At 34.9% G+C, this 24,264-nt stretch overlaps 1 long non-coding RNA gene across 5 annotated transcripts; it reads right to left on the reverse strand.

Moving 5' to 3' along the window:
* Nucleotides 1-16,757: 16,757 nt before the first annotated feature.
* LOC139876343 (uncharacterized) lies at nt 16,758-19,883 on the reverse strand. Of its 5 annotated transcripts, none has more exons than XR_011768048.1 (5): nt 19,541-19,883; nt 19,306-19,443; nt 18,352-18,852; nt 17,159-17,275; nt 16,758-16,785 (listed from the first exon to the last, which is right to left on the reverse strand). It is a non-coding gene; the product is annotated as an uncharacterized lncRNA (long non-coding RNA). The 5 variants fall into 5 exon arrangements; XR_011768046.1 differs by having other exon boundaries at nt 19,306-19,474; nt 19,559-19,882; XR_011768049.1 differs by having other exon boundaries at nt 18,352-18,648; nt 18,753-18,852; nt 19,306-19,882.
* Between the last annotated feature and the right edge of the window lie 4,381 nt (nt 19,884-24,264).

A 24,264-nucleotide genomic window follows, 5' to 3' on the forward strand; every position in this document is an offset into this window, starting at 1 on the left:
GCTAACTAAGTGTGGGGAGAATCAAGTCTTTAAAGGATAATATGTATTTCTGTTAGAGTTAGATTGTCTGTTTTCGTGTAGTTCTCGAAAATGGAACCCGAATGGTCTTTCCCTAGCAGACCCTAAAGAACTAGTCTTCTCCCCCCATTCTGAATTTTTATTTTTTTTTAGGTTTTTACGAAATGAAGACTGCCTGTGAACTAAACCATGGTCTAATGCTACACGCTTTGATCACTAAACGTAATAATGACATACTCCCGAGTGAAATAGTATCAGTAATCAGATAAAGAATGGACGGAGTTAGAAAAGAATCCAGATGCGAAGATAATAAGTTACAATTTGGTAAAGAAAAATCAAAATCCGCAGCGAAAAGAAGAGCACGACACCTAGAAAGATGTCACAAATGCGGAAAATGGTCACATGGAGGTAAATGTTCAAATAATCAAACCTATTCAAATACCGAATTTGTTACTTTATGCAGAGACGGACCGTTCATATGTTTAGAAGAAAAGACACTGAATGCTCGAGGTTACGCCTATGTAGCCATGGAAAATCAATTAAACCGACTATCTTATGAATGGGATAGATCATATAACTAAGAAATCTATTCCACAGGTATGTCTGTACAGTTTTTATTTTTATTTTTATTTTTAACCTTTTGATAATAAACGCTAATTTGTTCGCTAAAAAGTATTAAATTGATATTGAATAAAATTAGGTTTGGCGACCGAAATTATTGATATCATTCAAAAATTTATTACATCACTGCGAAATTTAACGTTTATTATAAGGTATAAATATCTTTAAACAATCAACCCAAAATATTTCAAAAATTCGTCATGAGTTAAATTAGGTCTTGGAACCGAAATTACTTTACCGAAAAGAGGGGCGCATATTTTTGATAATATTTGATTGATTAAAGTGGGATAAAAAGACAAAAAGATTTTTAAATTTATTTTTACCATGTTTTTAAAATTAATATTTAAATCTTAAATTAATATTGTAAACTTTGTAAAAACAATATATTTAAAATATTTGAAAAATTAATATAAGTTTGATATGAATTTGTGAATTTTTAAATTAAGTTTGGTGTGAATTTTTAATTTTTAAAATATAAATTTTTAATTTTATGCATTTTAAATTTTAAGTTTGGTGTGAATTTTTAATTTTTAATTTTTAATTTTGAATTTTATATTTAAGTTGTGTGAATTTAAAAACAAAAATTTACTTTATCTCATTAAGTTAAGAATATGATTTTTAAAATTCGTCGTAAGTTGAAGACTAGGTCTTTGAACCGAAATTGCTTTACCCGAGGGAGGGACGAGAACTTTTATTATCATTATTTTTAATCTTATTGAATTAGAGTATGCCAAAAACATTGAAAAAACCCAAAAATCTTAGCTTTTAAAACAATCGCTACAAAAAGACAAATTTTAAAATTTTGTCGAGAGACGGACTAGGACATCGATCCGAAACGACCTCGTCCTAAATAACAAGGTAAACAAAATTTTAAAATTAAGTACTTAATTGTTTCAAAAGATAATGATTAAAAAAAAAAAAAAAAAAAAAAAAAAAAAAACTCCGCGAGTCGCGGAGTTTGAAGTGCAAAACCTCCGCGAGTCGCGGAGGAGTCGGATTACAGAAAAAAAATAAAGAGCTGCAACAGCTCAGTTTCAACCCCAAAAACAGAAAAATAGCTGCGAAAACTGCACCCGAAAAACCCGAGAAAAAACCCCAAAAATCACAATTTTTAACCGTTAATCACCAAATCTTTTGCTAAAATCATGTTGAGAAGGATGCTATCTAAGAATTACTCAAGAAAAACGGTAAATTTCTACACCTAAACACCATTTAATCCGAAATTTGATGTTCTTGAGCTATTTTTTCCCAATTTGATTTTGATGCTTTTTAGTGTAATTAGGCTTAAATTGTTTATGTATTATGCTTGTATAACCTAGATTGATGCTGTTTAACATGATTAGAAGCCTTAAACTTCAAATTTTGAGTAATCTAGGGTTTGTGTTCTTGAGCAAATTTGGGGCTTTTTGATATAAACAGGTTATGGCCGATTTTTGTCATGAATTGTTGCTAAATTGAGTGGTGTAACATGTCTAGGTAGTTAAATGATCCAAACTTTGAGCCTAAACATGATTTTGAGAATTAAAGTGGACTTTTTCAAGTCTAAAATTCATGAACTTGATTTTTGAAAGATAATGCCATTTGAGACTTGTTTAATTGCTAGTAATGATTATTTTGACATGTTATTTGAGTTGAATGCTTATGAACTTGGCGAAAATTTTCGTATATGCTTATTTGAAAAAGTGTAGATTTGATAAAAATGTGAAAATAAGCTTAAGTTTGATATAAATTGATAATGTCATTGTAATTATTTTGATTGATGATTTTGCTGACACTAATGCATATTTGGATGCACAAAAATTGTGTTTGATGTGTTTTGCAGAATGAAAGGGGTGAATCTTCATCCCAAGCCCGCAATGCTCCTGCTGAGAATTTGGAACAACAGGAGGTTGATAACTACTACAAGCAGGATATACCTCATCCAGTCATGACCTTTTCCGATATGCACTTGGAAGAGTTGCACCCGAACCTGAGATTTGACAGACTTTGGATAGATTATCCAAAATATCAACGGGGTTTGCATACTCTTCATTCTAAGGTTGTTGAGGTACCGAGGGTCATAGAATGGGGACCCTTAGAAGCTGTAGAATTGGTCGGGCCAATTAGGGAATTACTTGTACAGAGGTATGGTAATTCTTCTTTTAATGACTGGATATGTTTATTCACCATACGTAGACCTGTATATAAAGTATGGTGTGAAGAATTGTTATGTAGACCTGTATATAAAGTATGGTGTGAAGAATTGTTATGTAGTATAGAGTTGAATGATCGGGTAGCTAGTTTAACCGATCGTTCTTTTATTAGATTTTTGTTAGGCGGTTCGATGCGCCACATGTCTTTACTGGACATGGCTCAGGCTTTACGTATATATACGCCTGAGGAGTTAGCGTCTGCCGATTGTAGAGGATTGATACTAAACGGTAGAAAGATAGATGAGAATTTTGATACACACGGTGTGTGGAGTCAAATGACAAGCCATCACCGTTTCAAAGGGGGAAATTACTCTTATTTGGATATAGATAGAGCCGAATTAAGAGTGATACATAGGTTTTTAGCTAATTCGATTACACAAAGGGGTAAGAACAAAGAAAAAGTAAATGAACAGGATTTGTTTTACCATATGTGTATTCGAGACCCACAAAGCGCTGTAAGTATACCATATTGTGTGGGTTATTATTTATCAGCTATGGTTCGGGGGATGCGACCACATAGCATAATAGGAGGTGGTATTTTTATTACTTTGATTGGTGAATATCTCGGTGTGGATATAAGTCGGGGGGGATTATTAGTAGAAGAACCAGAACCCCGCGATACTATAGGTTTAAATGTATACCATGGTGCGAAAGTTTTGAAGAGGCGAAATAACGCCGCAGTACGATACCATGGTAGACATCCACAGGTGGAGAGAAACCAGCAGCAAGGTAATGTAGGAGGGGGGAATGAGATGCAAGAAATGCATAGGTTTATAGCTTCTCAGGAATACGAAAATGCTAGACAGAGAGCATTTGAAGATTGGCAAGTTCATCAGAACCAGATCATAGCTCATTGCCAACATATAGGTAGAAACTATATTCCTACACCGAAACCCATCTTCCCTCCTTGGTCTATAGAGATGCAGCCACCATATCCTACGTATGACCCTGCCGAAGCATTCTATAGCACTTATGGTTATGCCTGGAACCCCTATTGGTACCAATATCATCCTTAGTTTACTTATTATTTTTTTTTTTTTTTTATTTTGTAATTTGTAATTATTGATATGTTTAATACTTTTGTTAATATTGTAATCATTTTTATAATTATCTAACTTTTATTCTTAGACTTTAATAATTTTTGAATGTGGGGTAATATACCAAACTTCAAAAATATGTATATATGTTTGCAGTTTATCTTATGTACACAACAGGGTAAAACAAGGCATTTTCAAAGACTGGCATTAAGTTCAGCAAAAGCAACTAATTTTGACGACAAGATGCAAAATATATGTGAAATAACAACAAGACGGAATGAACAAATGATGTGCACCATTTATCATTCAGCAAACAAACGCCAATATATTTGGAAACTTTGGTAAAATTTAATCATTTTCACACAAATCACCCTCAATAATTTAAATTGTTACTGATTTCTTGCAAATGAGGGCATTGCAAGATCTTAAGTGTGGGAAGGGGTTAAATTCTTTCGGATTTTAACATTTTTTACTTTATACACTTGGTTACCATTAAAAATACTAGTAAAGCAGTAGTTGTATTAGAATCTAGTGCTCTCTGATAAAAAAGAACAGCCCTAGTCTTATATACTGACTACCCAATTCTAGTAAAATTTTTCAAAATTTTCAATTAAATGAATTCAAATCATGTTTATACATATTTATGAACGATAAAACTAGGTTTTAACACCGAAATTATTGTTACCTCGGAAAGGACATAAATTAAGAAACAAACTAAAATGTTAAAATTAATTTAAAATGGAATAGAGGACGATAAAAAGGAAAATAAAAGCCAAGTGTGGGAAAATTTACCAAGTTATCTTAAACATATGTCACATATATCTGTAACAAATAACTGAAAATACTTTTGCTTTGGACTAAACTAAACTGTTTTACCCAATGAAAGAAAAGAAAAGATGGATATACACGATGAATCAATTCCATCATTAAAAGGAAGTAAAGTCTTCCGAAAAAGAAACGCGCTTCTTGATTTAGGTCATGAAGTTGTCGTTCAGACCAGCTGTAGGTTGACGAAAAATCTAGAAAAGTCATCACTAAAATCAGCAGGAAATCCACGGACCTCAGCATTAAACAGGGTCGCCAAGTGGTCAGATTTATCCTAACCATGAGAAGGATTTATCTCGTACAATGGGGGGGCACCGTGCAAATTAGCTTGATAAGACTAATGAATCAGATCCCCAGAAAGGATAATCTCCTTAAAGATTAAAAATCAGCTTTTAAGACTGATATTACTCAATCCTAGAGATTGACCTTAAAGATTGAGAATTCAAACTCATGGAATTCAATGATATCTAAACTCGAGCTTGAACGAGAAAATAATTTGATCAAAATTATAAACCGATTTGTTTTCTGAAAACCCTATTTTCAATGCGTTCATTACCATTGAACGTAAAATCCTAGGAATTCACCTGGAATTCATTAGGTCACCTGAACTAAATCGGGTGTCAACCGTAAGAACGGTGGTTGCATAGTGGTCAAAGACAGGACCTTGTGCCAGACCGAAAAATTATAAGGGTGAGCTTTACTATTGCTCCTACCAAGGATAGTAATTGCGTCCGACACGTTATAGACCATAATCAAAAGCATGTCAGGGGACATTGCCTTAACAGTTGCTTGTTCAACGCTTTCCTTTACAACCGGACGGTAGTTTACCGAAAGGTAATATACGGGACAAGTAAACTGGACGTGTTGCTTTCCAAATACAAGGTTAGCAAGTGGGTGACACAAAACAGCAAGTTTTGAGCTAAAATTTTCAAATCTGAAACCCACCAAACCCACAAAAATATTTTGCAAACACCGGTAAAGGGTTATCCCGGAAAACTTATCTAGGGTAAAAACTAGATTTAATTTTCAAAAGATCAAATGTTTTCATAAAGATCCAATTTCCTTAATGGATCTAAATTTTTATAGTCATGTGGGACTGTAAACCATATCGTTACTACCATTGTTTATACCGCCGTATAGAAATCACTGATGTACAAAGTGTGAAGAATAAAGAAGTGATTCTAGTATTTCAAGACAATATTGCTTGAGGACAAGCAACGCTCAAGTGTGAGAATATTTGATAATGCTAAAAACGAACATATATTTCATAGCATTATTCCTCAAGAAAGACAAGCTTTTAGTTGCAATTGTTCTATTTACAAGTGATATTCGTTTAAATAATAAAAGGTGAAGACAAAAGACAGATTCGACGAATTAAAGACGCAAACGACCAAAAAGCTCAAAAGAACAAAAGACAATCAAAAAGGTTCCAATTATTGATAAGAAACGTCTCGAAATTACAAGAGTACAAGATTCAAAACGCAAAATACAAAATATAAAATTGTACGCAAGGACGTTCGAAAATCCGGAACCGGGACCAGAGTCAACTCTTAACGCTCGACGCAACGGACTAAAAATTACAAGTTAACTATGTATATAAATATAATATAATATATAATTAATTATATTAATTATATATATATATTATATATATATTAAAAACCGTCGGCAGAGAAAGACTCCAAGGGTGTGAGCTGTAAATTCATCCTCCGCGACTCGCGGAGTTTGAAGAGGATTTTGCCGCGAGTCGCGGAGCCCCAAAAAATTGAAATTCCCTATAAAGCCAACCGAATTCTGATCACAATTCATATCTTTTTCTTCTCTTATCATACGTAAAATTTATATATATATATATATATATATAATTTATATTTTAATTTTAATTTTAATTCTAATAATAAGGGTATGTTAGCGAATGTTGTAAGGGTGTAAGTCGAAATTCTGTCCGTGTAACGCTACGCTATTTTTAATCATTGTAAGTTATGTTCAACCTTTTTATATTAATGTCTCGTAGCTAAGTTATTATTATGCTTATTTAAAACGAAGTAATCATGATGTTGGGCTAATTACTAAAATTGAGTAATTGGGCTTTGTACCATAATTGGGGTTTGGACAAAAGAACGACACTTGTGGAAATTAGACTATGGGCTATTAATGGGCTTTATATTTGTTTAACTAAATGATAGTTTGTTAATTTTAATATAAAGATTTACAATTGGGCGTCCTTATAAATTACCATATACACTCGATCGGACACGATGGGCGGGGTATTTATATGTACGAATAATCGTTCATTTAACCGGACACGGGAATGGATTAATAGCCACTAGAATAATTAAAACAGGGGTGAAATTACATTCAAGGGTAATTGGTGTAATTGTAAACAAAGTAGTAAAACCTTGGTTTACACGCAGTCGATAACCTGGTGTATTCATTAAACAAAGTATTAAAACCTTGTTACAATTCGAATCCCCAATTAGTTGGAATATTTAACTTCGGGTATAATTAAAATTTGACGAGGACACTCGCACTTTATATTTATGACTGATGGACTGTTATGGACAAAAACCAGACGGACATATTAAATAATCCAGGACAAAGGACAATTAACCCATGGGCATAAAACTAAAATCAACACGTCAAACATCATGATTACGGAAGTTTAAATAAGCATAATTCTTTTATTTCATATTTAATTTCCTTTATTTTATATTTAATTGCACTTCTAATTATCGCATTTTTTGTTATTTAATCGCACTTTTAATTATCGTACTTTTTAATTATCGCAATTTTATTTTATCGCACTTTTATTATTCGCAATTTCATTATCATTATTTACTTTACGCTTTAATTTAAGTCTTGTATTTATTTTATATTTTACATTAGGTTTTAACTGCGACTATAGTTTTAAAATCGACAAACCGGTCATTAAACGGTAAAAACCCCCCTTTATAATAATAATATTACTTATATATATATATATATGTTTGTATTTTTATAAAAGTAAACTAATATAGCGTTGAGCTTTGTTTAAAGATTTCCCTGTGGAACGAACCGGACTTACTAAAAACTACACTACTGTACGATTAGGTACACTGCCTATAAGTGTTGTAGCAAGGTTTAAGTATATCCATTCTATAAATAAATAAATATCTTGTGTAAAATTGTATCGTATTTAATAGTGTTTTCTGCTAAAATTAATAACTATTTTATATACACCTCGCATAACATCAGTCAGAATTCTTCGGCACAACTATTTAAGGCGAGATCAGTTTGTAAGACATTCGAAGAACGTTCCAAGAATGCCTTGGTTTATAAAAGGCTTTCGTTCGAAAGATGGGGATATCACATTGGGAAATCCATAAGTTACGATGTGTTTACTTTGACGCATATATTGCGGGGAACCCAAATGCTATTTTACGCAATGGGTTAAGAAATTATTTTGACTCAATATATCCGAATATTGGACTTCGTGATTTAGAAAAAGCGGCTAACATGCAACATAAAGAAGCATGTTATGCTTACGGATTAGTAATGTTCGCTTCTCACCAAAGTGAGAACAAGAACATCGGGCTACAACTATTAAACAAAACGTTCCCACAAGTGACGGAGTCGATAATTGGGGTAAGAAATGAGGTTTTTAGATTGTTACGGGACTGTTGGACATTACGTAACCCTCGTCCCTTTGACGACGTTACAACACGCTGTCTTATCAACGGCCATAACGGTTATGTTCCGCAAGACCAAGGATGGGAAGTAGTCCTAGTAAAACCAGAATGCATGACTTGTTTCTGGACGTATGAATTACGTGTCTTTATTGCCTTTGCTGAACGACTTGTGTACTAGCTAGAATTATCTTCACAACCATCTTGTATCAAATTTATTGTGTGCTATATTTCATGCTATATGTAAAATAAGCGGTATTGTAAGTTTGTAAAATATTGTGTAAAAGTTTGAACGCGAAATATTATTATAATCAGTTTTTCATATAGAATTGTAGTAGTTGAATTGTATATTAGCTACTAAGTATGAACTTAACGGGTAGGTACTACCCGAATTTAAACTTATAAAACGCTAATATGAAGAAAAAGCTTTTATAAATGAGTTCATATTATGCTACGAAATACTATTAACTACTCTTAATATTCTGTATGATTAACTTGTTCCATTTAACTATTTTGAAGGAAATGGCACCGACTACTCGACACACCGTGAATATGAATGAAGAGGAATTCCGTACTTTTCTAGCTTCAAACATAGCCGCAGTACAGGCTGCGCTACATACCAACAATAACCTTGGATCTAGCAGTACAGGAAATCGTGTAGGATGCACCTACAAAGAATTCACTGCCTGCAAACCTTTGGAATTTGATGGAACCGAAGGACCGATCGGATTGAAACGGTGGACCGAGAAGGTCGAATCAGTGTTTGCCATAAGTAAGTGTACTGAAGAGGACAAAGTGAAGTACGCTACGCATACCTTCACAGGTTCTGCGTTAACATGGTGGAATACCTATCTAGAGCAAGTGGGACAAGATGATGCGTACGCACTACCGTGGTCAGCATTCAAGCACTTGATGAACGAGAAGTACCGTCCCAGAACCGAGGTCAATAAGCTCAAGACAGAACTTAGAGGGTTACGAACCCAAGGATTTGATATTACCACGTACGAAAGACGATTCACAGAATTGTGCCTATTGTGTCCGGGAGCATTCGAAGATGAGGAAGAGAAGATCGACGCGTTTGTGAAAGGATTACCGGAAAGAATCCAAGAAGATATAAGTTCACACGAGCCCGCCTCCATACAACAGGCATGTAGAATGGCTCACAAACTCGTGAACCAGATTGAAGAAAGAATTAAAGAACAGACTGCTGAAGAGGCCAATGTGAAGCAAGTCAAAAGAAAGTGGGAGGAAAACGGTGATAAGAATCACCAATACAACAACAGCAGCAATTACAACAATAATCGCAACAATTATCCCAACAATCGCAACATCAATCGCAACTACAACAAACGGCCCAACAACAACAACAACAACAACAACAACTACTACAACAATCATCCCAACAACAATAATAACCGCAACAACAACAACAATCAGAAGCAGCTATGCCAAAGGTGTGAAAAGTATCACTCGAGGTTCTGCACCAAATTTTGCAACAAGTGTAAAAGAAATGGTCATAGCGCGGCGAAGTGTGAGGTCTACGGACCAGGGGTTAATAGAACGAAAGGAACAAATGGTGTCGGAACGAGTAATGGCGGAGCAAGTAGTGTCGGAGCAAGTTATGCCAATGTAGTTTGTTATAAATGTGGAAAACCGGGCCACATTATTAGAAATTGCCCGAACCAGGAGAACACGAATGGACAAGGCCGCGGAAGAGTTTTCAATATTAATGCGGCAGAGGCACAGGAAGACCCGGAGCTTGTTACGGGTACGTTTCTTATTGACAATAAATCTGCTTACGTTTTATTTGATTCGGGTGCGGATAGAAGCTATATGAGTAGAGAATTTTGTGCTAAATTAAGTTGTCCATTGACGCCTTTGGATAGTAAATTTTTACTCGAATTAGCAAACGATAAATTAATTTCAGCAGATAATATATGTCGGAATCGAGAAATTAAACTGGTTAGCGAAACATTTAAGATTGACTTGATACCAGTAGAGTTAGGGAGTTTTGATGTGATAATCGGTATGGACTGGTTGAAAGAAGTGAAAGCGGAGATCGTTTGTTACAAAAATGCAATTCGCATTATACGAGAAAAAGAAAAACCCTTAATGGTGTACGGAGAAAAGGGCAACACGAAGCTACATCTTATTAGTAATTTGAAGGCACAAAAACTAATAAGAAAAGGTTGCTATGCTGTTCTAGCACACGTCGAGAAAGTACAAACTGAAGAAAAGAGCATCAATGATGTTCCCATTGCAAAAGAATTTCCCGATGTATTTCTGAAAGAATTACCGGGATTACCCCCACATCGATCCGTTGAATTTCAAATAGATCTTGTACCAGGAGCTGCACCAATAGCTCGTGCTCCTTACAGACTCGCACCTAGCGAGATGAAAGAACTGCAAAGCCAATTACAAGAACTTTTAGAGCGTGGTTTCATTCGACCAAGCACATCACCGTGGGGAGCTCCTGTTTTGTTTGTCAAGAAGAAAGATGGTACATTCAGGTTGTGTATCGACTACCGAGAGTTGAACAAACTTACCATCAAGAACCGCTACCCACTACCGAGAATCGATGACTTATTTGATCAACTACAAGGCTCGTCTGTTTATTCAAAGATTGACTTACGTTCCGGGTATCATCAAATGCGGGTGAAAGAAGATGATATTCCAAAGACTGCTTTCAGAACACGTTACGGTCATTACGAGTTTATGGTCATGCCGTTTGGTTTAACTAATGCACCAGCTGTGTTCATGGACCTTATGAACCGAGTGTGTGGACCATACCTTGACAAGTTTGTCATTGTTTTCATTGATGACATACTTATTTACTCAAAGAATGACCAAGAACACGGTGAACATTTGAGAAAGGTGTTAGAAGTATTGAGGAAGGAAGAATTGTACGCTAAGTTTTCAAAGTGTGCATTTTGGTTGGAAGAAGTTCAATTCCTCGGTCACATAGTGAACAAAGAAGGTATTAAGGTGGATCCAGCAAAGATAGAAACTGTTGAAAAGTGGGAAACCCCGAAAACTCCGAAACACATACGCCAGTTTTTAGGACTAGCTGGTTACTACAGAAGGTTCATCCAAGACTTTTCCAGAATAGCAAAACCCTTGACTGCATTAACGCATAAAGGGAAGAAATTTGAATGGAAGGATGAACAAGAGAAAGCGTTTCAGTTATTGAAGAAAAAGCTAACTACGGCACCTATATTGTCATTGCCTGAAGGGAATGATGATTTTGTGATTTATTGTGACGCATCAAAGCAAGGTCTCGGTTGTGTATTAATGCAACGAACAAAGGTGATTGCTTATGCGTCTAGACAATTGAAGATTCACGAGCAAAATTATACGACGCATGATTTGGAATTAGGCGCGGTTGTTTTTGCATTAAAGACTTGGAGGCACTACTTATATGGGGTCAAAAGTATTATATATACCGACCACAAAAGTCTTCAACACATATTTAATCAGAAACAACGGAATATGAGGCAGCGTAGGTGGATTGAATTGTTGAATGATTACGACTTTGAGATTCGTTACCAACCGGGGAAGGCAAATGTGGTATCCGATGCCTTGAGCAGGAAGGACAGAGAACCCATTCGAGTAAAATCTATGAATATAATGATTCATAATAACCTTACTACTCAAATAAAGGAGGCGCAACAAGGAGTTTTAAAAGAGAGAAATTTAAAGGATGAAATACCCAAAGGATCGGAGAAGCATCTTAATATTCGGGAAGACGGAACCCGGTATAGGGCTGAAAGGATTTGGGTACCAAAATTTGGAGATATGAGAGAAATGGTACTTAGAGAAGCTCATAAAACCAGATACTCAATACATCCTGGAACGGGGAAGATGTACAAGGATCTCAAGAAACATTTTTGGTGGCCGGGTATGAAAGCCGATGTTGCTAAATACGTAGGAGAATGTTTGACGTGTTCTAAGGTCAAAGCTGAGCATCAGAAACCATCAGGTCTACTTCAACAACCCAAAATCCCGGAATGGAAATGGGAAAACATTACCATGGATTTCATCACTAAATTGCCAAGGACTGCAAGTGGTTTTGATACTATTTGAGTAATAGTTGATCGTCTCACCAAATCAGCACACTTCCTGCCAATAAGAGAAGATGACAAGATGGAGAAGTTAGCACGACTGTATTTGAAGGAAGTCATCTCCAGACATGGAATACCAATCTCTATTATCTCTGATAGGGATGACTGATTTATTTCAAGATTCTGGCAGACATTACAGCAAGCATTAGGAACTCGTCTAGACATGAGTATTGCCTATCATCCACAAACTGATGGGCAGAGCGAAAGGACGATACAAACGCTTGAAGACATGCTACGAGCATGTGTTATTGATTTCGGAAACAGTTGGGATCGACATCTACCGTTAGCAGAATTTTCCTACAACAACAGCTACCATTCAAGCATTGAGATGGCGCCGTTTGAAGCACTTTATGGTAGAAAGTGCAGGTCTCCGATTTGTTGGAGTGAAGTGGGGGATAGACAGATTACGGGTCCGGAGATTATACAAGAAACTACCGAGAAGATCATCCAAATTCAACAACGGTTGAAAACCGCCCAAAGTCGACAAAAGAGCTACGCCGACATTAAAAGAAAAGATATAGAATTTGAAATTAGAGAGATGGTCATGCTTAAAGTTGCACCTTGAAAAGGCGTTGTTCGATTTGGCAAACGAGGGAAATTAAATCCAAGGTATATTGGACCATTCAAGATTATTGATCGTGTCGGACCAGTAGCTTACCGACTTGAGTTACCTCAACAACTCGCGACTGTACATAACACTTTCCACGTCTCGAATTTGAAGATATGTTTTGCTAAAGAAGATCTCACTATTCCGTTAGATGAAATCCAAATCAACGAAAAACTTCAATTCATCGAAGAACCCGTCGAAATAATGGATCGTGAGGTTAAAAGACTTAAGCAAAACAAGATACCAATTGTTAAGGTTCGATGGAATGCTCGTAGAGGACCCGAGTTCACCTGGGAGCGTGAAGATCAGATGAAGAAGAAATACCCGCATCTATTTCCAGAAGATTCGTCAACACCTTCAACAACTTAAAATTTCGGGACGAAATTTATTTAACGGGTAGGTACTGTAGTGACCCGAACTTTTTCATGTTTATATATATTAATTGAGATTGATATTTACATGATTAAATGTTTCCAACATGTTAAGCAATCAAACTTGTTAAGACTTGATTAATTGAAATATGTTTCATATAGACAATTGACCACCCAAGTTGACCGGTGATTCACGAACGTTAAAACTTGTAAAAACTATATGATGACATATATATGGATACATATATAGTTAACATGATATTATGATAATTAAACATATCATTAAGTATATTAACAATGAACTACATATGTAAAAACAAGACTACTAACTTAATGATTTTGAAACGAGACATATATGTAACGATTATCGTTGTAACGACATTTAATGTATATATCATATTAAGATATATTCGTACATCATAATATCATGATAATATAATAATTTAAAATCTCTTTTGATATTATAAACATTGGATTAACATTTAACAAGATCGTTAACCTAAAGGTTTCAAAACAACACTTACATGTAACGACTAACGATGACTTAACGACTCAGTTAAAATGTATATACATGTAGTGTTTTAATATGTATTCATACACTTTTGAAAGACTTCAAGACACTTATCAAAATACTTCTACTTAACAAAGATGCTTACAATTACATCCTCGTTCAGTTTCATCAACAATTCTACTCGTATGCACCCGTATTTGTACTCGTACAATACACAGCTTTTAGATGTATGTACTATTGGTATATACACTCCAATGATCAGCTCTTAGCAGTCCATGTGAGTCACCTAACACATGTGGGAACCATCATTTGGCAACTAGCATAAAATATCTCATAAAATTACAAAAATATGAGTAATCATTCATGACTTATTTACATGAAAACAAAATTTCATATCTTTTATATCTAATCCATACACCAACGACCAAAAACACCTAAAAATACTTTCATTCTTCAATTTTCTTCATCTAATTGATCTCTCTCAAGTTCTATCTTCAAGTTCTAAGTGTTCTTCATAAATTTCAAAAGTTCTAGTTTCATAAAATCAAGAATACTTTCAAGATTGCAAGTTTACTTCCAAGTTTTCTAAATCCATTCCAAGTAATCATCCAAGATCAAGAAACCTTTGTTACTTACAGTAGATTATCTTTCTAATACAAGGTAATAATCATATTCAAACTTTAATTCAATTTCTATAACTATAACAATCTTATTTCGAGTGGAAATCTTACTTGAAATTGTTTTCGTGTCATGATTCTGCTTCAAGAACTTTCAAGCCATCCAAGGATCCTTTGAAGCTAGATCCATTTTTCTCATTTCCAGTAGGTTTATCTAAGGAACTTGAGGTAGTAATGATGTCATAACATCATTCGATTCATACATAAAAAGCTGTCTTATTCAACGTTATAAACTTGTAATCACTAGAACATAGTTTAGTTAATTCTAAACTTATTCGCAAATAGAGTTAATCCTTCTAACTAGACTTTTAAAATCAACTAAACACATGTTCTATATCTATATGATATGCTAACTTAATGATTTAAAACCCGAAAACACGATAAACACCATAAAACTGGATATACGCCGTCGTAGTAAAACCGGGGGCTGTTTTGGTTGGAATAATTAAAAGCTAAGAAGAACTTTGATTTAAAAGATATACTTCTGGAAAAATAATTTTTCTTATGAACATGAAACTATATCCAAAAATCATGGTTAAACTCAAAGTGAAAGTATGTTTTTCAAAATGGTTATCAAGATGTCGTTCTTTCGACAGAAATGACTACCTCTTTCAAAAACGACTTGTAACTTGTATTTCCGACTATAAACTTATACTTTTTCTGTTTATATTCATAAAGTTAAGTTCAATACGAAACCGTGGCCACTGGAATCACTCAAAACGGATTAGAAACGAAGAAATGGCGAGTAAAACAAGATTGATAAAAACTACTCATTTTACCTACGTGAAAGTTAGTAATAAATCTATTCCAACCATAACCTAATTAACTTATATTGTATATTATGTAATCTTGAGATACCATAGACACGTATACAATGTTTCGACCTATCATGTCGACCCATCTATATATATATATATTGCGGAACAACCATAGACACTCTATATGTGAATGTTGAAGTTAGCTATACAGGATTGAGGTTGATTCCAAAATATATATATATAGTTTGAGTTGTGATCAATACTGAGATACGTATACACTGGGTCGTGGATTGATTCAAGATAATATTTATCGATTTATTTCTGTACATCTAACTGTGGACAACTAGTTGTAGGTTACTAACGAGGACAGCTGACTTAATAAACTTAAAACATCAAAATATATTAAAAGTATTGTAAATATATTTTGAACATACTTTGATATATATGTATATATTGTTATAGGTTCGTGAATCAACCAATGGCCAAGTCTTACTTCCCGACGAAGTAAAAATCTGTGAAGGTGAGTTATAGTCCCACTTTTAAAATCTAATATTTTTGGGATGAGAATACATGCAGGTTTTATAAATGATTTACAAAATAGACACAAGTACGTGAAACTACATTCTATGGTTGAATTATCAAAATCGAATATGCCACTTTTTATTAATTCTGGTAATCTAAGAATTAGGGAACAGACACCCTAATTGACGCGAATCCTAAAGATAGATCTATTGGGCCCAACAAGCCCCATCCAAAGTACCGGATGCTTTAGTACTTCGAAATTTATATCATATCCGAAGGGTGTCCCGGAATGATGGGGATATTCTTATATATGCATCTTGTTAATGTCGGTTACCAGGTGTTCACCATATGAATGATTTTTATCTCTATGTATGGGATGTGTATTGAAATATGAAATCTTGTGGTCTATTGTTACGATTTGATATATATAGGTTAAACCTATAACTCACCAACATTTTTGTTGACGTTTAAAGCATGTTTATTCTCAGGTGAATACTAAGAGCTTCCGCTGTTGCATACTAAAATAAGGACAAGATTTGAAGTCCATGTTTGTATGATATTGTGTAAAAACTGCATTCAAGAAACTGATTTCGATGTAACATATTTGTATTGTAAACCATTATGTAATGGTCGTGTGTAAACATGATACTTTAGATTATCATTATTTGATAATCTACGTAAAGCTTTTTAAACCTTTATTTATGAAATAAAGGTTATGGTTTGTTTTAAAAATGAATGCAGTCTTTGAAAAAAGTCTCATATAGAGGTCAAAACCTCGCAACGAAATCAATTAATATGGAACGTTTTTAATCAATAAGAACGAAACATTTCATCAAGCTACCAGGCTTTAACAGATAAACCTGCAGCAGTAAAAACACAAAAATAAATAAATAAAAAAATAAATAAAGTTTGGATGGATTAGGGACCAAATATTGATTAATTAGAGTGGAAATTAAAACTTGGTTGCTTATAACTGGGTCGTTTTGGACTGCGCTATATCTCAAACAGATAAAATGGGTTAGAAGTTATCCAAAGTCTATAATGAATGCATACAACCTCCTAAATTACCAAGATTTAGATCATTATTGCATTTTTTAGTTGTATTTAAAGGATCATGTATTGAATACATTGGAACTGTATCTATCACGACCAATTACCCGACCCGCCCATCTTGTCACCTATATAATTAGTAAATGTGCTCCTAAAAGACTATAAACTATATATCGAACTTACAATTGAATAGTCAATTGCTTTAGACGGAGTTTGAGATCAATTCGAAAACAAAAATCTTGTATTTCTCGGGATATCAATAGAGAACGGGTACGATCCACATCCGCTTGCCACAGACCCCTGCCAAGTTAATATAACACAATAGAATGCATCGAGTATTAATTCTTGGGCACTAATCTGAAATGACATGATTGTTAACGCATGAACAATGAAAAACATACTTAAATACAAATATTGAAATGATAAAAAGATACAATAAATAAATATAAGTCGAACTATAGTTGACTAAATTGGAGCAGAACGTCCTTTATAGTAGTTGAGCCAGTTGCAAACACAATTTTCAGGAGTATTATTTATGCATAGGGTGATTCCGATACTCTTACGATGATGGGTAAGATGATATAATTGACTTAACTTTTCAGACTGCCTAAATCTCACCACAACTGTAATGCACATAGTTTTAACCATTTTGGGGTAAATGGCACCATAAGGTAACTATCTGCTTTTAAACGTCAGGTACTGACCTTTGTTCAGTCAATGAAATTTGTTCAGCTAAATTGTACATAACAAAAAACCATACCATTATATGTTATACCTTAAATGATCAAAGCAAGTTCCAACTGCAAAAATGTGAATGAAATAGAAATTGGTGTTTTGGGTACTAAATATTTAACTGTGAAAACAAATTTCTACCATTCACAGGTAGAAACATAGACAGTAGCATCAAAATGAAAGGATATCAAATAATTGATAGAACAACAATGCAATTACTAAAAAACAAATAACCATAACATAATAATAACATGGATCAAAAGTGGATTAAATTTTTTTTATGAGGTAATCCTAAAGCCAAAATATAGATATTAATATAGGGGGGCCATTCACAAATTATAGGCAAAAGTAAAAACATTAATTTTTGAAAGAAAAAAAAAAATATGTAAGATACATCAAGAGTAACCTAGAAGTAGTCAAAGAAGTGTAAACAATCGCTGCAACATGGTTAGTTATTCTGGCTTCCTATCTCTCATGAACTCTGTCTAGTAACTCGTCAAAAACTATCGGTAAGATATTATAGAGCGTTTCAAATTTAATATTCCGAGAGAGAGTCAAGAACACTCTTATGCAATTGTGCCACCGTTTAAAGTAAAGATATCTAAATTCAAAACATCTTATATCATACAGATTAAATTGCATACCTTCAAATTCAGATATGAAACTTTAGATGAAAGAATATCATTGGCAAATGCATTTGTAATGTCTTCACAGACCATGTAGATAATATTGAAACCTGAAATCACCATAAATTAAAGAGCGTTGACCATCATAAACACAAAGTTGCCTATGATTAGCCGTAGATGAAATCAAGATCCTGGAACCAGCAAACCGCTCTCCCTTTGAATATAATATATTATGATCCCAGAATAATGATCGCCTCTTGTTATTTTAACTTCGAAAAAACCCGAGTCATTGAATCCACTACAACTAATAGCAATCTGATTCCATCATCACAAAGACTTATCACAAATCAGAAACTCGTAGAAAATTTTGATTGCAATAGATTATAGATATAACCTGAAATTAGAACTATATTAGCTACCCGTTGGAAATTACTTGATGTGCCTTAAGTACTTCAGTTCAATAATCTACGGCACCACACGACAAGGAATACACGGCAAAACTTATTCACGGCTTATTGCCTGAAAATCATGAGTAGCATCATAAAATTAGGGTAAAATTATACGATAGTGAGAATTTAATTCTGACAGAAATAACTAAAGCTAACATTTAACAAAACCCTAGAAATTAGAACGAAATTACAAATATTTCCACATTAACCTAAAATCGAAGCTGATACATAATTTCAAAACTTATTCACGATTTCATTGCCTGAATGTCATGAGTAGCATCATAAAATTAGGGTGAAATTATATGATAGTGAGAATTTAATTATGACATAATTTAATTATGCCTCATACTGATCAATTCCCTCCCAATTTCCTGCTATTTTTTCAAATCAAAAAATTCTATAAAAAATTGGAGAACTTGAAAAACTATCACAGGATTATCAGAACGAAAACGAAAATTAATAGAATCCAAAATAACAAATAAAAAGATAAATAATTGTTAACATAAATTGTTTAAACATATACCGCTGTGACTAAAATATCCTGATAGCGACAGTTTCAATTGATTTAACGGCGGTCAGTTCGTGATTTCAACGTGTTCAATCGATCTGATGAGTAAAGATTGTATCTTCGAGCGTTCAAAATCGATTAATGAACGTGGGACTGGAAGATTTGTTCATTAATAATGATAACACTATTAAAATCAACACCTTTGATTAGTATAGAGAAAATTGCGTATTTGAGGTAGAAATTAACAAACCTGAAGTACAAAACGTACCGATTCATAGATGAATTCGTCAGATCGATTTGAAAAGTTGTTTCAGGCGAAGATCGTACATAAACACACATGATGTACAAATCGTGTCCCGGTCAATCGTTACATTCTGTTTATCTGTACATATGATTTTTAAATGATTTCGCTATGAAATTTGTACCATCATGTTCATAATTTGGCTACGAATTTATTGGTGGTGGTGGCGTTAACTAAATCGGGTAAGATATGCATCAATAGATCATAGAGTGTTTAGGGTTTTTTTTATTTTGAAGAGAGAGATAAATTGGGTGTACATGAAAGATTAGAAAAGGGACGGATCAGTTTGGGAGAACATGGATCAATTTAAGGGATTAATAGGACAGGTGTCAGACTCACATAATTAGTGAATTTTTTAATTCAAAATTAGGAGAAAAAAGGATTTGTTGAGGATGAATCTGGTTAGTTACCGGATTAGTAATATAGAAGATATGAAAAGTCGTTCGATCATTATTGTTTTCACAGGTTTTTTTTCAATTAACCTTAATTATCATAATGGTTCATAATGTTTGTAACGATTATTATATCTAATATATATTGATGAACACATTTTGATATGAACACAACTGCGTGTAATTTTCATTTATTTAATTTGTGTTGCGTTTTTTATTCGTTTGAACTTTTGATGTAAGAAGAATTACGAAAAATTTCTTTTACAATCTAACATGTGGTGACTGTCGCCGGTTTAATTTCTCAAAAACTTTCTTTAAGTGCATTTGCCCCACCAAATTTACAATCCAAAACATAAAGAACTAAAAAGAACATTTATAATCAAAGATGCAATGTTAAAGTAGAAACAGAACTGGAAAATCATAATTTATTCAAAATTGTCGATTAAGGTTTTGATTACTAAATATCAACTTCCATTGAGCAAATACTGCCGTTTGATTGTAGGTATTTTTGGTATACTAGAGTTAGGTTAACACTTTTAGGCTCACACTATTACATTGTAATCTATAAATCTGCTGTGATGAATATAATATAATTATACTTGGTTTCATTATCAAATACTTGTTTACTAAAAAACTATTTTTCTAAGGAATCTAATGATCATAAAACTCAAGAGAGGAGGAAAGAATATAATAAATCGACGAGTTACCTTAACGTGCGTGGTATGTAACTAAATTTAAGTAGTTTTTTTAACAGTTGTTAATGTCCTTAATGATAAGAAGCGATCACATAAATAAATTAAACTATAGTGACAATCTACCTCAAAAAAGATATAGTGGTTGTGTGTAATATGGTACAAACACCAAACAGCGTTATTTGTTCTTATTTGTTAAATGAAAGCTTAATTAGGTTAGGAATTGAAAGTAAATAGATAATATAGTTTTATTCTAATAGTGTAGTTAGAAATAGATACTATTATTACACGAAGATTGAAGTAATTGTATTGAAGTAATTGTATTGTCGTGGGAGTCTTGGCCGTTTATTGTTACAGAAATTGTCATTTTAACAAAAACGTTGTCGTTTGTTTCTTTTTTTATTTCCACGAAGCTTAAGTTCACTATATATTAGTTTTGTTGCTATATGGGATGAATTACTACAGCTTAGCGGGCAAAATGAGAATTTTAAGTTTGTTGACGACCCAGTTGATATAAATAATCAACGTAATGGTCCGCTTGGATTGTTACCTCCAGTTTTAAACCAACAATTATATTTCAGTAACATTACGACTATTATTAACGATTAAACAGCCTACTCATGTGTTGATCATAACCTGATTATACATACATAATTGAAAGAAGTGTTGAGGTGTGGAGACATTTAAACAAAGTTGAAAATGTACGTCGCCACAAAAGGTGAGTTAAAGTGTTGCACGGATTTTGCAGATTTCGGGTTACGTGAAACCTGAATTCAGGAAGTTCCAGGGCGTGATGCGGCGCATCACTCAAGAGATGCGGCGCATCCATGCAGCATTTTGGCCCGAAAGTTTGTGATGCGGCGTGTTAAAGGAATATGGCGTGTCAAGGGTGCTCGATGCGGCGCATCGTGGGGAGATGCGGCGCATCTCCTGCTGGCAGCAAGTGGATCAACTTTTGCACATGGGATCCGATCTTGATTGACTCAAGTTGCACTTTAGGTGCATGTTGGGCTGCTTTACACCATCAAAGGTGGCTGTGATCATGCCATTGTATGGGTGTAAAGGTTTGCAAGTTGTCCATGTTGATTCCTTTATGTGATCTTGAAGATCAAGTTGAAGAACACAAGTGTGTTCTTGGTTTCCTATAAATAGGCCTCATTGTAACTCATTGTAAACTCACCACCACAAAATTAATCAATATAGAACACTCTTTGATTGGCCGTGGACTAAAACAATCATAAACGATTGCATATAACCACGTTAAATTCCCGTATTTTTATCATTTTTGCTAGTTTTAAGATTATCACTATATTTTTCGTTTGTTGGAAGTGGGTTGATAACTTGGGGTTATCTAGTCTTGTTTGGGCTCACCTAGTCGGGTTTCCTAACAAGTGGTATCAGAGCTCTCAGGTTTACGAGTTTTCGGGAACAATGGCGGAAAAGAGTGATGTGAAGATCGATCGGTTTGATGGAACCGACTTTAGTTTTTGGAAGATGCAAATGGAAGATATGCTATATCAAAAGAAGCTTTACCAACTCTTAAAGGATGTTAAGCCGGAAGGAATGGATCAAGGCGAGTGGGATTTGTTAGATAGGCAAGCCCTACGGGTTGTTTGACTTTCTTTGGCCAAGAACGTCGCTTACAACATTGTGGGTGAAACCACAACTGCGGGATTGATTGCGGCTTTATCTAACATGCATGAAAAGCCATCCGCTTTGAACAAGGTTTTCCTAGTTAGGCAATTGGTGAACGCTAAGATGATGGAGGGATCCTCGGCGGCGGATCAAGAATTTAATTTGATTTTAACCCGGTTGAAATCGGTTGATATTAAATTTGATGATGAGCTAGAGGCGTTGTTTTTACTATCTTCATTGCCCGATAGTTGGTCCGGTTTAGTGACGGCGGTTAGTGGTTCATCCGGAACTACTAAACTCACTTTTGAAGGAATCCGTGATTTGATTCTTAGCGAAGATATTCGTAGGAAAGATTCGAATAGGAGTTCGGGGTTCGGTTCTAAGTGTTGATCGTGGAAAAGCTAAGTCGCGAAGTCCGTCAAAGAGCAAGAGTGTAGTGTGTTGGAATTGTCAACAAGTCGGTCACTATAAGTCTAAGTGCCCGAGTTTAATGTCGGGTGGGAGTTCAACGAATATGGTGATTGAAGATGCGTTGTTGTGCCAAGAAGATGTTCTTGACGAATCTTGGGTTTTAGATTCGGGTGCCTCGTGTCATGCTACCCCATATATGAACGAGATGGTGAATTTCAAGTTGTATTCCGGTAAGGTTCGAGTCGCGAATGGGAGTACACTTGATGTTGCGGGTATTGGTGATCTTGTGGTTAAACACACTTGAATCTTGAGGAACGTGAGGTTCATTCCAAAGCTCAAGAGTAGGTTAATCTCGGTTGGGCAATTGGATGATGATAAGTGTCATGTCCTATTTGGAGATCAAAGGTGGAAGGTGTTTAAGGGAAGTCATGTGGTCGCTCGCGGGTACAAGAGGAGAACCAAGTATATGGTTGAAGAATGGCTAGGTGATTTCGTGGGTATTAGAAATCCTAGCATGCTAATGCTTTCCGGGTTTGTTGAGGGATCTTGTTTGAGTGGGAGCTCAAGGAAAGTCGAAGCTAGTGAAGATTCAGGACGAATTGGTTATACTAGAGCTTTCGTTACTTCAGGTAGATCTTCTCCAATGGCAACTTTGTTGCGATCGGCCGAAGAAGATGAACAAGAGATTTTCTTGAGAGTCACTGTTAAAGAAACATCCGTACAGTGGGAGTTGGCTCGTGGTGGAAAATCGGGTTTGTCAAAAGACGTGCGCGCGTATGTGGTCGGTGTTCCAATGGTGAAAGCTAAGGCGGTTATGTGGAAGATCAAGGGTGTGAATGCATTCTCACACGGTTGCCTTGATCGGATTATCCACATGTTTGATCTACCGACGGGTTTATTCTATGTTGGAAAGTTAAATCGGGTGGATGTTATAGTGTACTGGTGGGTCGCTTGGGCGATGGGGTTGATTGGGTCGGGTCGGACTCAAACGACCCGTTATCTCCTAGACTAAAGAGATAGGTGTCATAGCCAAAGGTTGTTGTTTGTTTGTCTTTTTGTTTTCCCAAGCTAGTAACATGAAAGTTGTTATTGTGGGATGATGATGTTGTTAGGCGAGTTTAACGAAGGATGAGTTTGTTCAAAGTCTCCAAGTGGGAGATTTGTTGAGGTGTGGAGACATTTAAACAAAGTTGGAAATGTCGCCACAAAAGGTGAGTTAAAGTGTTGCACGGATTTTGCAGATTTCGGGTTGTGTGAAACCTGAATTCAGGAAGTTCCAGGGCGTGATGCGGCGCATCACTCAAGAGATGCGGCGCATCCATGCAGCATTTTGGCCTGAAAGTTTGTGATGCGGCGTGTTAAAGGAATATGGCATGTCAAGGGTGCTCGATGCGGCGCATCGTGGGGAGATGCGGCGCATCTCCTGCTGGCAGCAAGTGGATCAACTTTTGCACATGGGATCCGATCTTGATTGACTCAAGTTGCACTTTAGGTGCATGTTGAGCTGCTTTACACCATCAAAGGTGGCTAAGGTTTGCAAGTT

Source organism: Rutidosis leptorrhynchoides, chromosome 11 (assembly GCF_046630445.1).
Source record: "Rutidosis leptorrhynchoides isolate AG116_Rl617_1_P2 chromosome 11, CSIRO_AGI_Rlap_v1, whole genome shotgun sequence".
Classification (NCBI taxonomy): domain Eukaryota; kingdom Viridiplantae; phylum Streptophyta; class Magnoliopsida; order Asterales; family Asteraceae; genus Rutidosis; species Rutidosis leptorrhynchoides.